Consider the following 13,172-nt stretch of genomic DNA (forward strand, 5'->3'; position numbering starts at 1 on the left):
ATGCTGTAATGACTGTCATTTATTTTAAATTATTTGTTTGTTATTGTTTGTCTGTTATTAGCTTGATTTTCGTTTGTTATTAGTTATATGTCAATTTATTGTTATTTGCTATTTGCCTGCTTTTTGCTATTTGACTATACCTATGCATTTATTTGTTTTATTTATTATTATTTGTGTTGTTATAATTTTTATTTGTTTATTTATTTATCATTATCATTTATATTTTTTTCATTCGACCTAGTTATGGACCAAAAGGTCTCTGTCGGCATGCTCCGCCTTTGTAGTCCCTTGTAGCCTTTGTAGAGTCTATACCTGCCCGAACCTTTACATCGTAGTGGTCCACAAGTTAAACTAAATTCAGTTCCTGAACAGAGACAATGACCTCGCTCACTTGAACTCCGATCCCAAGAGAGAGAACAACAACCTCACTAATGTTTCTTTGGTGCAGACGGTGCTGCAACTTGCTGCACTTTTATCAAACTAAGTTTAGTGTAATAAAAAGGAACTTGAAAAAGATTCTATTACATCTGGACGACACTTAACCTCTACTTGTTGTACAGTATTAAATGCCAATGGCTAGCAATGGGTAATTCACTATGAAAATTAATAAATAATACAATTATGTTATGGATGTTCACTGGCCTAGCAGGTTAGAGCGTCGCTATTAGCAGAGGAGGTCAAAGGTGACGGCAGTTCGGACACTGATGCCAGCGAGTTGGACCAAGGATGTGGTTCATTAAACTCCATGCTACAAAGTCCTCTGTAAGGGGCACTGTCCTAGCCTCCTGACAAGGAGAGTTCGCGAAAAATAATACATAAAGTATCCTAAAATCTCTTAATGAAACCCAATATTAAAATGTGGTTCAGATTTTTCTTTTCTAGGTCCTGAGGAGAAGATAAAGAAGAAGAAGAGGAGGAGGAAGAGGGGGGGAGGAGGAGGAGGAGGAGGAGGAGGAGGAGGAGGAGGAAAAGTAAGAGGACTTCAGGGAAAAGGAAATAAAAGAGAGGACGAGAAAAAAAGGAAGACCAGAAGAAGCATAGCCAGAAGAAAAAGAAAGTGAATGAAGATGAAGATGATGATGACGAAGAGGAGGAGTGAGGGGAGGAGGGGGGGAGGAGGAGGAGGAGGAGGAGGAGGAGGAGGAGGAGGAGGCGGGAGGAGGAGGAGGAGGAGGAATGCAGGGGGTTAGGGAGGGAGGGAGGGAGGTGTGTATCCTCCCAAAAGAGGAGATGAAAGAGTTTTAAATCAAGGGAGAAGTATTGAACTTCGGGAACGGGAGATGAGGAAATGTCGGCCGCCACACGCCATTATGGAAAACACAAAAGCAACTCCGGGATTGGAAAACGCAACGAACCACACACACACACACGACAACTCCCGATTGGGAAGACAACATCGAGAACAGTCTGATTGGGTCGATGATGATGATGATGAGGAGGAGGAGGAGGTATATATCCTCCTCATGGGGTACAGCTACATGACGATAATGATGGTGATGACGATGAGGAACATACCCTCCCGATGAGGAATAGACACGATGATGATGATGATGATGATGAAGAGGAGGTATATATGCTCCTGATGGGGTACAGCTACATGATGATGATGATGATGATGATGATGATGATGATGATGACGAGGCATATACGCTCCCGATGAGGAATAGACACGATGGTGGTGGTGGTGGTGTTGATGATGATGATGATGATGATGATGATGATGATGATGATGATGATGATGACGACGAGGTACATACGCTCCCGATGAGGAATAAACACAATGGTGGTGATGATGATGATGATGACGACGACGATGAGGTACACATGCTCCTGATGAGGTATAGACACGATGATGATGATGATGATAATGATGACGATGTATATATGTACCTGATGAGGAACAGGTACATGATAATGATGATGATGATGATGATAATGATGATGATGATGATGATGATGATAATGATGGTTATGATGGCGGCGATGATGATCATAATGATGAAATACACATTTCTGATGCGTTAACGCCAATCACTATTCCAATGACTGTTTACGTGATGATGAGGAATAGGTCTCCAATCAAGTAATGACCGATTCACCTGTGATGGGGAGACACAATTCTGATGAGGTACATGACACCCAATCCCGAAAGATTAGAGAAACGGCAGTGATTGGTCCCCTGATGATGCAGTTCTCGTCCATACATGATGAGGCTGTGATTGGTTAGCTAAAGATGCATATGTCACTGATTGGTAAATGAAGAGGCTTCTTATACGAGAGACGTGATGAGGAACATATATGATTGGTTAAAATTATCCCTAGTGATGCTACATTTAACCAGCGTTTCTATCCTTTGGTACACTATCGCATCGTAGAGGTGTTTGAGGCCTCGTTTACACGGGGCAAGTCAAGTGTGCAAATTACTTGAAATGGAGAAGAACGCGAGCTAGTACAAGTACACACAGGCCAAGTCAGAGACGAGTGGACTGTGTGAACATGTACTTGCTCGCTTTACTCTCCAGTTCAAGTAACTTGCACACTTGAATTGCCTGTCAACTTGCCCTGTATAAACGAGGTTGAAGGCATAAGAACGGGGGAAAAGAGAGAGAGAGAGAGAGAGAGAGAGAGAGAGAGAGAGAGAGAGAGAGAGAGAGAGAGAGAGAGAGAGAGAGGGAGGTAATACGTGTTGAAAGTGATCAGTGTTTTTTGCTCAAGAAGAAGTCTCCAACCATACAGGAATGCTGCGTGAGTCTGGTCCATATGGGTGTTGCTAGAGTTCCTGAGATAGTGACTGCATTAACTTGCGCAGTCACTTCTTTGTAAAGGGCCCATTATGCTGTGTTGATGTGGACATGCTTACGCCTCATTTATCTTAAGTTGGCGAAAGTGCCTCACCCCTTACATACTGGGTGGCACTTTCCCTCTTATTCTGACTCCCGTCAGGTGATTTTTATTCACCCCCGTGACATCCTTTCGGTACTAAAGGGGCTACGATTGCACACAAGCCCCTCCCCCAAAGTGAATGATTGGTGCGATGACGAAGAGTGAATGACGTCACTTCTGGGAGAGTTCGAGTGTGTAAATACATGCATATTCAAACGACAGAATTTTGGATAATCACGCTTGCCAATCAGCTACAAGGGGGCATTGCTTCTGAAGGAGCAGACTTACGCCAATCAGAGCAGGGTTTATGTTGAAAGAGGCGGGGCTAGAGACGAAAAGGGAGGAGCTTATGTTGAAAGGGGGAGGGGTTTATGTTGAAACGGGAGGGCTTATGTTGAAAGCGGGAAGCTCATGTTCAAAGGGGAGGGTTTATGTTGAAAGCGGGACAGGTTTGTGTTGAAAGAGGCTGGGCTAAAGATGAAAGGGGAGGGGCTTATGTTGAAAGGGGAGGGGCTTACGTTGAAAGGGGTTTATGTTGAAACGGGAGGGCTTATGTTGAAAGCGGGAAGCTCATGTTCAAAGGGGAGGGCTTATGTTGAAAGGGGACAGGTTTGTGTTGAAAGTGGCTGGGCTAAAGATGAAAGGGGAGGGGCTTATGTTGAAAGGAGAGGGGGCTTATGTTGAAAGGAGAGGGGCTTATGTTGAAAGGGAAGGGGCTTACGTTGAAAGGGGAGGGGTTTATGTTGAAACGGGAGGGCTTATGTTGAAAGCGAGAAGCTCATACTCAAAGGGGAGGGTTTAAGTTGAAAGGGGACAGGTTTGTGTTGAAAGAGGCTGAGCTAAAAATGAAAGGGGAGGGTCTTATGTTGAAAGGGGAGGGTCTTATGTTGAAAGGGGAGGGGCTTACGTTGAAAGGGGAGGGGGTTATGTTGAAACGGGGACAGGTTTGTGTTGAAAGAGGCTGGACTAAAGACGAAAGGGGAGGGGCTTACGTTGAAAGGGGGAGGGGTTTATATTGAAACGGGAGGGCTTATGTTGAAAGGGGGAAGTCCATGTTCAAAAAGGAGGGTTTATGTTGAAAGGGGGACAGGTTTCTTTTGAAAGAGGCTGGGCTAAAGATGAAAGGGGAGGGCCTTACGATGAAAAGGGAGGAGCTAATACTTAGAGGGGCCAGGCCTCTGCCCAAATTTGGATGGTGACTGGACCTACCCCAAGAGACCTTCGGGCTAAATCTAGTGTCTTCGCCTCTCTGTCTTTTTCTATTACTTCTTCCTCCTCTTCCTAATTAATTCTAATCAGGCCTGATGACTAGCCTTCGGAGTGCGCTGGCGAAGGAACGAGAGGCATACAAAGACATCCCATAACAGGAAGACTTTAAGAGAGGAGCGACAAAGATTAAGATATTGAAAGTACGAGTGAATGAGAAAGAGAGAGAGAGAGAGAGTGGGAGGGTGAAAGAGAGTGGGAGGGAGAGAGAGAGAGAGTGGAAGAGGGAGAGTGGAAGGGAGAGAAGAGAAAGAGAGAAATAGAGAAAGAAGAGTGTGGAAGGGAGAGAAGAAAGAGAGTAAAAGAGAGAGTGGGAGAGAAGAGAGAAGGGGGAGAGAGGGGAGAGAAAAAGAGAGAGAGAGAGAGAGAGAGAGAGAGAGAGAGAGAGAGAGAGAGAGAGAGAGAGAGAGCCCTTCCCTTACGAAATTATTACACGCAGCTGAATAAAATCACCTGGCGACGGAGGAGACTACAGGACAAGTACCATCCGGTACGGAAGGGTTGATTGCGATTTAACTCATCTGACAGTCCCAAATCCCACCCCCAAAAGAAAAAAAAATAAATATATAATAATAATAATTAAATAACAAAAATAAATAAATAAAAACTGGAAACATGTTATCAACGCACTTACTCGTACATAAAATATAAACACAAACATTGCTGTAAAACCCGGTTTCGAAAATATTCAGTATCTAATCATTCATTCATTTATCAGTTCGTTCATTTGTTTATCTTTGCTTGTTTATCTATTTCCTCATTTTTGAAAAGCTCATCGAACCATAAGCATCAGCCACGCACACACACACAAACACACTCGGTGGCGCAGTTGGTAGAGCACTGGACTGGGAAGTACGATGGTGCTCACAGTACCCAGTTCGAATCCTGCCCAGGGCCGAAATTATTTCGGTATCGCTGTGCTTCGGGTCGTTACTCTGACTCTCGTGGGCGGGGAGTTGGGTGTGTGTGTGTGTGTGAAAGGTCATAGCATTACCCATAGATCGGTCATACGAGCTTTGAGCTCTCTTCCGAGAGAGAAATACCTGTCGATCACGAGTCCAACACGTGATTCAAAAGACCAAAGACCAAGGTGAATACACACACACTCGTGGCGCAGTTGGTAGAGTTCCCGGCTGCCACTATGGTGGTCCGGATTCGAATCCCATCCAGGGCTAAACTAATTTCAGTATCGCTGCGCTGCAGGTTGTTACTCCAACTCTCGTGGGCGGGGAGTTTGTTGTGTTAGTGTAAGGTCACAGCATTACCCATAGATCGGTCATACATGAGCTCTGAGCTCTCTTTCGGAAGGGAAATAGCTGTCAATCACGAGTCCAACGCGTGATCCAAGACCATGGTGAATCACACACACGTGACTTGCTGGTGTAGTGGTTAGGGTCTAAACATTTCCTGAAGTGGTCTGAGATCTACCCCCACTCAATGACTAGAAAGCTTCAGTACCATAGAACCGTTACTGTTCCATCTTGAGCAAGGGAAGGAAGCATGTGTGTGAGGTCACGGCACTTGTCTATATATCGGAGTGTAATAGCTGTCGATCATGAGTCCAGCACGTGATCCAAGACCATGATGAAAGAAACACAATATACATCATACGCAATCACAGAACATACATGTACACACAGATGAACGCAACACATGTACACAAATCACTCACGGAACATTCTTGTACACTTTCATTACGTACACGTACACGAACATATGTATACAACATACACACACACACACACACAAAGATGCACGTACATGAATGTCACATACATCACACGCACACAAACGCAAATACATAAAACACACACACACACACACACACACGGATACATCTACATGAATGTAACACATATCACACGTACACGCACACAAACACACACGTACACACACACATACACACAAAGAAAGATCCACCTACATGAATGTAACATATCATACGTACACGCACACACACGTACACACACACACACACACACACAGAAAGATACACCTACACCTACATGAATGTAACATACATCATACGTACACGCACACAAATACACATGCATACAACACACACACGTACACACAGATATACATCCACACGAATGTAATATAAAATATACGTACACGCACGCAAGCACACGAGTATGACCTGCACATATATCCACATGAATACTACGCACGCGCACACACACACACACATACACATACACACACACACACACACACACACACACACTCCGTGGCGCTGTGAGTAAGGTTCTCGCCTGCCACTACGGCGGTCCGGGTTAGACTCCCGCCCAAGGCTAAAGTAATTTCAGTATAGCTGCGCTGCGGGGTGTTACTCCAACTCTCGTGGGCGGGGACTAGAGGGCGTGTGTGGGTGTAAGGTCACAGTATAACCCATAGATCGGATATACGAGCTCTGAGCTCTCATCCGGGAGGTTAATAACTGTCGATCACGAGTCCAACACGTGATCCAAGACCATGGTGAATCACACCCACACACACATATATATAATATACCTACAGGGCTGATACACACACAGTGAACACCACATAACACATCACACCTGTCCATGCACGACCAAGCAGGTGTTCAGCAGTGGCACCTGATCAGTGCCAATGCAGGCACTGCATATGCATGCAAGTTGCATGCTTGCATGCAAATTGTCCATCTCATCGATTGGGGTTGGCATACGTCACAGCGCCTCACGGAAGCCCCGCCCCGTCCAGACCCCGCATTTTCCTCTGTCCCTTATCATTCGCTCGCTCGCTGGCTCGTTGACTGCCTCTCCGTCGAGTCCCGAGTTCACTACCCGGCAGACGTATCCTGATGTCATGGCCTAGGCGAGTATGACATCAGCAGTATCCAACGCTTTTATCCTCGGGGGGCACTGTCGCACCGGAGAGTCCTAGAGGTGGCCAAGGGGAAAGGTTTGAGGAAGGGTAAGAGAGAGAGTGAAGACGGACATCAGAAGTTGCGTGGCTCTGGTCCGTAGGGGTGTCCCCAAAGTAAGTGGGCGTGTGTGTGTATACATATATATATATGTGCGTGCGTGTGTGTGTGTGTGTGTGTGTGTGTGTGTGTGTGTGTCCCTCCTGAAATATCGACTACATAAAATAAACAGCCGATACGGAATACGACCTACACGAAGGTCCCTTTTTCAGATCAGTGGGAAGGGGAAAGGGGGAGGACGGGGAAGGGGAGGGTGAAGGGGGTGAGGGGGGAAGGGGGTAAGGGGGGGAAGGGGGTGACTCAACCGATGGTCAGTCAATACCTGGAGTGCCATGCAGGTCATGACAGGGTTCCACTTGGTCGATGCACATATATCCACATGAATTCTACACACACACACACACACACACACACACACACACACACACACACACACACAATGTATCTATGGTGCTACTACGCACACAGTGAACACTACATAACATATCACACCTTTCCATGACCGCGATTTGACCTAGCGTTGCCATGATGACCTTCAAGGAATCAAGAGACAGATCATAAACGCGTCTTTGTGACCTCAACATCCTATGCGCAGTGTCTGGGGTGCCTTGCTGGCCAACAAGGTGAAGGTGTGCCTCAGTTATTTTGTTCTGGCTAATGCCAGACGATCTTAATTAGCTGCGGGAACGGAGGAGGGACGGGAGGATTGCTCCTAGCAAAAAAAAAAAAAAAAAAAAAAAAAAAAAAAAAAAAAAAAAAAAAAAAAAAAAAAAAAAAAAAAAAAGAGAGAGAGAGAGAGAGAGAGAGAGAGAGAGAGAGAGAGAGAGGAGGGGGAAGGGCTGACACACTTGGACCATTTAGACTTCTTTCGATAGTTTCATTATGTCTAAAACCAGACGATTTTTTCAGCTTGAGGACGTCCGCGGTCAAACCCTCTTCATTTCATTCCCTGGGTCTTCCCCCTTTCACCTGGATAAAATCGTCTGGCGACAGACAGGCAAAGGAAACACACAAGCCGAGTGAGGTGGATGTTATAAGGGCTAATTTGCTATGACAAAATATATTATTACTAGTTCTTACGTCCTCTTGGCCATATGGTGCAGGGGTTAATATATAAATATATATATATATATATATATATATATATACAGTTTTTATTGCATATATATATATATATATATATATATATATATATATATATATATATATATATATATATATATATATATATATATATGAGGTGGGGGTGTCACCAGTGCAGCCAACCAAAAGATTCAATAGTTCCTTGGAGCTCGCTAATTGGTCGGTTCAGTCAGGCGAATCCACGTGACGTCATGCGCCCGGTGAATCAAAATAACTTTTAGTGGGCAGATCACCTCCATACCTCGACATAACGAAACTGGTGCTGGACGTTTCTTTGATGTTACAATCTCCATCGTTTGTGACGTCATATATGACGTAAAAATAAACGTGGAAACATGACGTCATACGTGACGTCACTACACATAGGAAACAATAACGTCACCTGACCTCATAACTACCATGGGGGTAAATGACGTCATGACGTGGCATTACTTAGATTGGAAATGCGACGTCACCATATGACGTCATCATATCCGTGACGTCATTCTTTTCGCGAAATATAATAACGACGTCACACACGGACACAGAAGCATTGGAAGAGCGAACTGGGTCAACTGCTGAGCGTACCTATATGAAACTGGGATCGTTCCTTTATGAAACAGTGACTAAATCTTCTGAAATCCTGACCGATACTTTACGGAACAATGACCGATCCATTACGATATCCTGACCGAATTTTTCTGAAACCATGACTAAACCTTTTTGAAACCCTGTAAAAAAAAAAAGTGAAACCAGTGGAATATATTTTTTCTTCCTCCGTGACTGGACATAGGCCTGCATTATTCCCATACTTCATCCCACGAACCAGGAGCGGCACAAAGCTGAACAATATATATATATATATATATATATATATATATATATATATATATATATATATATATATATATACATATATATATATATATATATATATATATATATATATATATATATATATATGCGTGTGTGTGTGTGTGTGTGTGTGTGTGCACCGTCGAGCCGTGTGTGCGTGTGTGTGTGTGTGTGTGTGTGTGTGTGTGTGTGCGCGCGCGCATCTGCATGGGGAGCAGGGGTGGGGAGGACTCTTCAACCGAACAGCCATGCATGACATTATTAAAGAAAACATTTCCAAACGGAATTCCTCATTCAGAATGTCTTTGTCCTTTCATTACAATATCGATTTTATTCATGAAAATGTTATCAAATGACTTTGCACGAAACCTGCACAAAAGTAATTATGATGTTCATAATGATGATCGCTGTTAACAAGGCTCCATTAACAATGACAAAGCAATGAACAATTAGCAATGGCAAAGCGAAACTACCCTTCCATTACCCACTTCCGCAATTATTCTATTTCCTATTACTACAATTACTACTGCAATTATTAATACTACAACTATTGTTATTATTACTACTGTAGACAAGTGTTTGGATCTACATTGGTTGGAGGCGTTGGAGAGACACTTTGGCTTCTTTTCTTTGTTTCGTCGCCTCCGTCACTCGTGTTTTCCATCGAAGAAAACGATGGCGGTTGCCAACAATATAATAATTTTTACAATTGCATACATATTCCGTCTGTCTACTTACCGATTATTACATTATGGAACTGAGTATAAACAGTACTAAACTCTCCATACATCTCTATATACAAGAAGTGATCAATTACGTTAACTGTTATCGTACGGCATTATTGTCTGTTTGAATCTGTCGGTTTGAGATGCAGAACTCTCAAATCAAGCCAATTTGACCGAGGGTCACATCACACAATAGGTAGTCCGTTAAAGGCTTGCCACTACTACCAGGATCTGACGTAGAGTAGCTAATGCATGTGCGCTCGCGTATGCACACTAGCATAGAATTAATAATACACACTCAAGGACAAGCAGAAAAGGCATTGCTTGCAACACTACTGTCGCATTGTGTACTGTGGCATGGTGTGCTGTACAATAGTGTTGTGGTGTGCCCAGACCAGCAGTGACGCTTCTTGTACAAGGACCCTTTCTTACGGCCTACAAGGCCCCTTCTCATACGACCAGCGACGCGAGAAGGTCAAGCAGGGTCACACATACCAGGCACGAACACGCTGCTACGTAGACACGAATGGCTACTCAAACAGGGATCTATTAGGAGTAAGATGGAACGTAGGTAGAAGTGCAGATATTCGGAAGCATGCCGATGTCACACTCACGTAACCGTGCCCAGAGCGCGTAGCTGCTAGGTAGAGCTGCAAACGTACATGTACTAGGCGTGGCAACGTCTTCGCCCTGTGTAGCGAAAGACGCGAAGCTTTGGAGCCCGCGTAGGCAGATACCAGTTAGACTCCCTATGCGCATAACGAGTCCTTCTGTACGCATAACCTACCGATTAATAAACGAGTAAATTGTTCTACCTTGGGCAGTACCACATTTCAATTTCAGCATGCTGGCATCTGATGTCTTAGAATTAAAGTGCATTGTGGTTGTTAATATATATATATATATATATATATATATATATATATATATATATATATATATATATATATATATATACATACACGGGTTGCTCAAATTCTTGGCAACAATTATATTATCATAACAAAAATTACACTAATTACACTTTTTGAAAAAAAATACCCTTTCACAACGCAAACAATAACAGTATTTCACTTGTGATCTGTACATGGAAAGAAGCGCTGGTAGTGTCCGAAATGATTCGATTTGCATTGTTCACTATTGCTGTTGTGTGAATTATGAATGTACCTTGATTTTTCAGACCCATTTTTTTTTTTATATAATTTTTGGACATTAATTTTGTAAAAACAGATTATTAATATGGTGGTGTTGTATGGGATTTTGGCTCTTGAAAGAATAACATCTATTTTTCATTTGAATAACCCTTATTACCAAATTATCAATGCGAAAAAAGATGTATTTACACTGTTGGGGTATGTGTGTGTATGTGTGTCTGTGTATGTATGTATCTGTGTCTATGTTAATGCAAAGGGGTCACATGAAGAATTGTCACCCCAGAACGCCCACATGAAGAATCGTCACTCGATGTGATCCCACCTGAAGAACTGTCACCCCATACGTCGAATATCAACAGAGGAATAAAGATTAGTTTAGGTTAGATTAGATTAGGTTAGGTTGGGTTGGTTTAGGTTAGGTTAGGTTGAATGAAGGTTATGATAATTGTCATCAACTTATACAAACGAAGAATCGTAAACCCAGGATGGCCCACATGAAGAATTGTCACCCTAGGATAGCCCACATGAAGAATTGTCACCCTGTCGAAGTCTGAGGTTAAAAATATGAAGATGACGGTCATTGGCGCAGGTCAAGAACGCCTTCGGCACCAACACTGATCTCTGTGGGACTCCACAAGTCACTTCCTTTCCTCATCCGTTCTCACGCATCTGTTCTTCAATAACAACCGTTCTTGTTCGTCTGTTCTCCAACTAGTTCTTCATCAATCCCAGTAGAACCTGTGTATATAATAATTTGATTTAAAATTTACTCTCTTCCCCTTCGTCTAGTCTAGTCCCTGTTGTGTGTTCGCAAAGGCTCAAACTGATGACCACCATTTTCAAGACACAACGGATAATGATAATCGGACCAAAGGAATCAACAAAGTTACAGAACTGATGACCACGTTTCAAAGTGTGAATATGTTCATAGGACACTCTGTACATAACTGAACAGTCCATGGGATTAAAAATTACACGACAAAGATAATCATGGATGCCAAAGAAGGTCAGTGTCTTGGCACAGTGTCGTGGAACATGGCCGCCTGTTGGAATCAAATTCATTATCATAACACATTCTGGTGGAAGGTGTAGCGGTACTGGACTTCCAAGAGGGAAGCTTGTTGTGATATCATTATCATTACCATTATCGTCAATGATGGTGGAGGGTTAGATGTGATGTCATTATCATTACCATCATCGTCACCATCATCATCATCATGTTCTTCACCGCTGTCATCAGAATAGACTAAATTAGTTCACTATTCTATTCATCATTCTTGTTGGAGTTGTTGTCATGTCACGGTTAGGATCATCGTTATTACCCTTTTGGCTATAGACGACTCCTCATCATCATCTTCTATGTAATATGAGAGAGAGAGAGAGAGAGAGAGAGAGAGAGAGAGAGAGAGAGAGAGAGAGAGAGAGAGAGAGAGAGAGAGAGAGAGAGAGAGAGAGAGAGAGAGAGAGAGAGGAAGAAGAAAGACAATAACAATGCTCGGGGGCAAAAACTCGGACTAACCTGCAAGCATACTTCTACTCATGGATAAAATGTGTGGTACAGGGCAACAAAAATGGATATTAAATTTCCATGAATGATATAAATACCCTCTATTACGTCTTAAAAGGGGTTTAAATAACGAACCCTCCCTCCCTACCATTACTGTCGAGAATCACCGTTGCAGGTCAACACCCTAGTCCGCCATCTTGGTTCTACGTCACTGCTGACGTCATGTCCGCTGTTAACATCAAGGTTGTTGTCTGCATTACATGTGTTATTGATGGTATATGATCAATGACAACAGTGCCTATTTGTACCAATATTTTAATTCCAACAGGAAAGAGGGGTATGATACCAACACTATTTCCAACAACCACAAAAAAAAAAAAAAAAAAAAAAAAAAAAAAAAAAAAAAAAAAAAAAAAAAAAAAAAAAAAAAAAAAAAACCTGAGTCACACATCCCACTGCCAACAGTTCATTTCCAACAGTCGTTGGAATAGGATCGTAATGCCCTGACAACAATGGCATTTCCAACAACGCAAGGGAGCAACAGGATGCTTTATTTATTATTAAGTTCCCACAACGGTTGCAAGTGAAATAACGCATCAATAAACTCATTCATTTTAACATAACACAACTCACAACCATCAACAACGAAAACAACAACAATAACAACAACAACAGCTGGAAGGGTAGTTTCAACAGCTTCAGCTGCTCAAAAG

This window comes from Oratosquilla oratoria, chromosome 3, assembly GCF_046742065.1.
Source record: "Oratosquilla oratoria isolate Oo_2021 chromosome 3, ASM4674206v1, whole genome shotgun sequence".
Lineage (NCBI taxonomy): Eukaryota > Metazoa > Arthropoda > Malacostraca > Stomatopoda > Squillidae > Oratosquilla > Oratosquilla oratoria.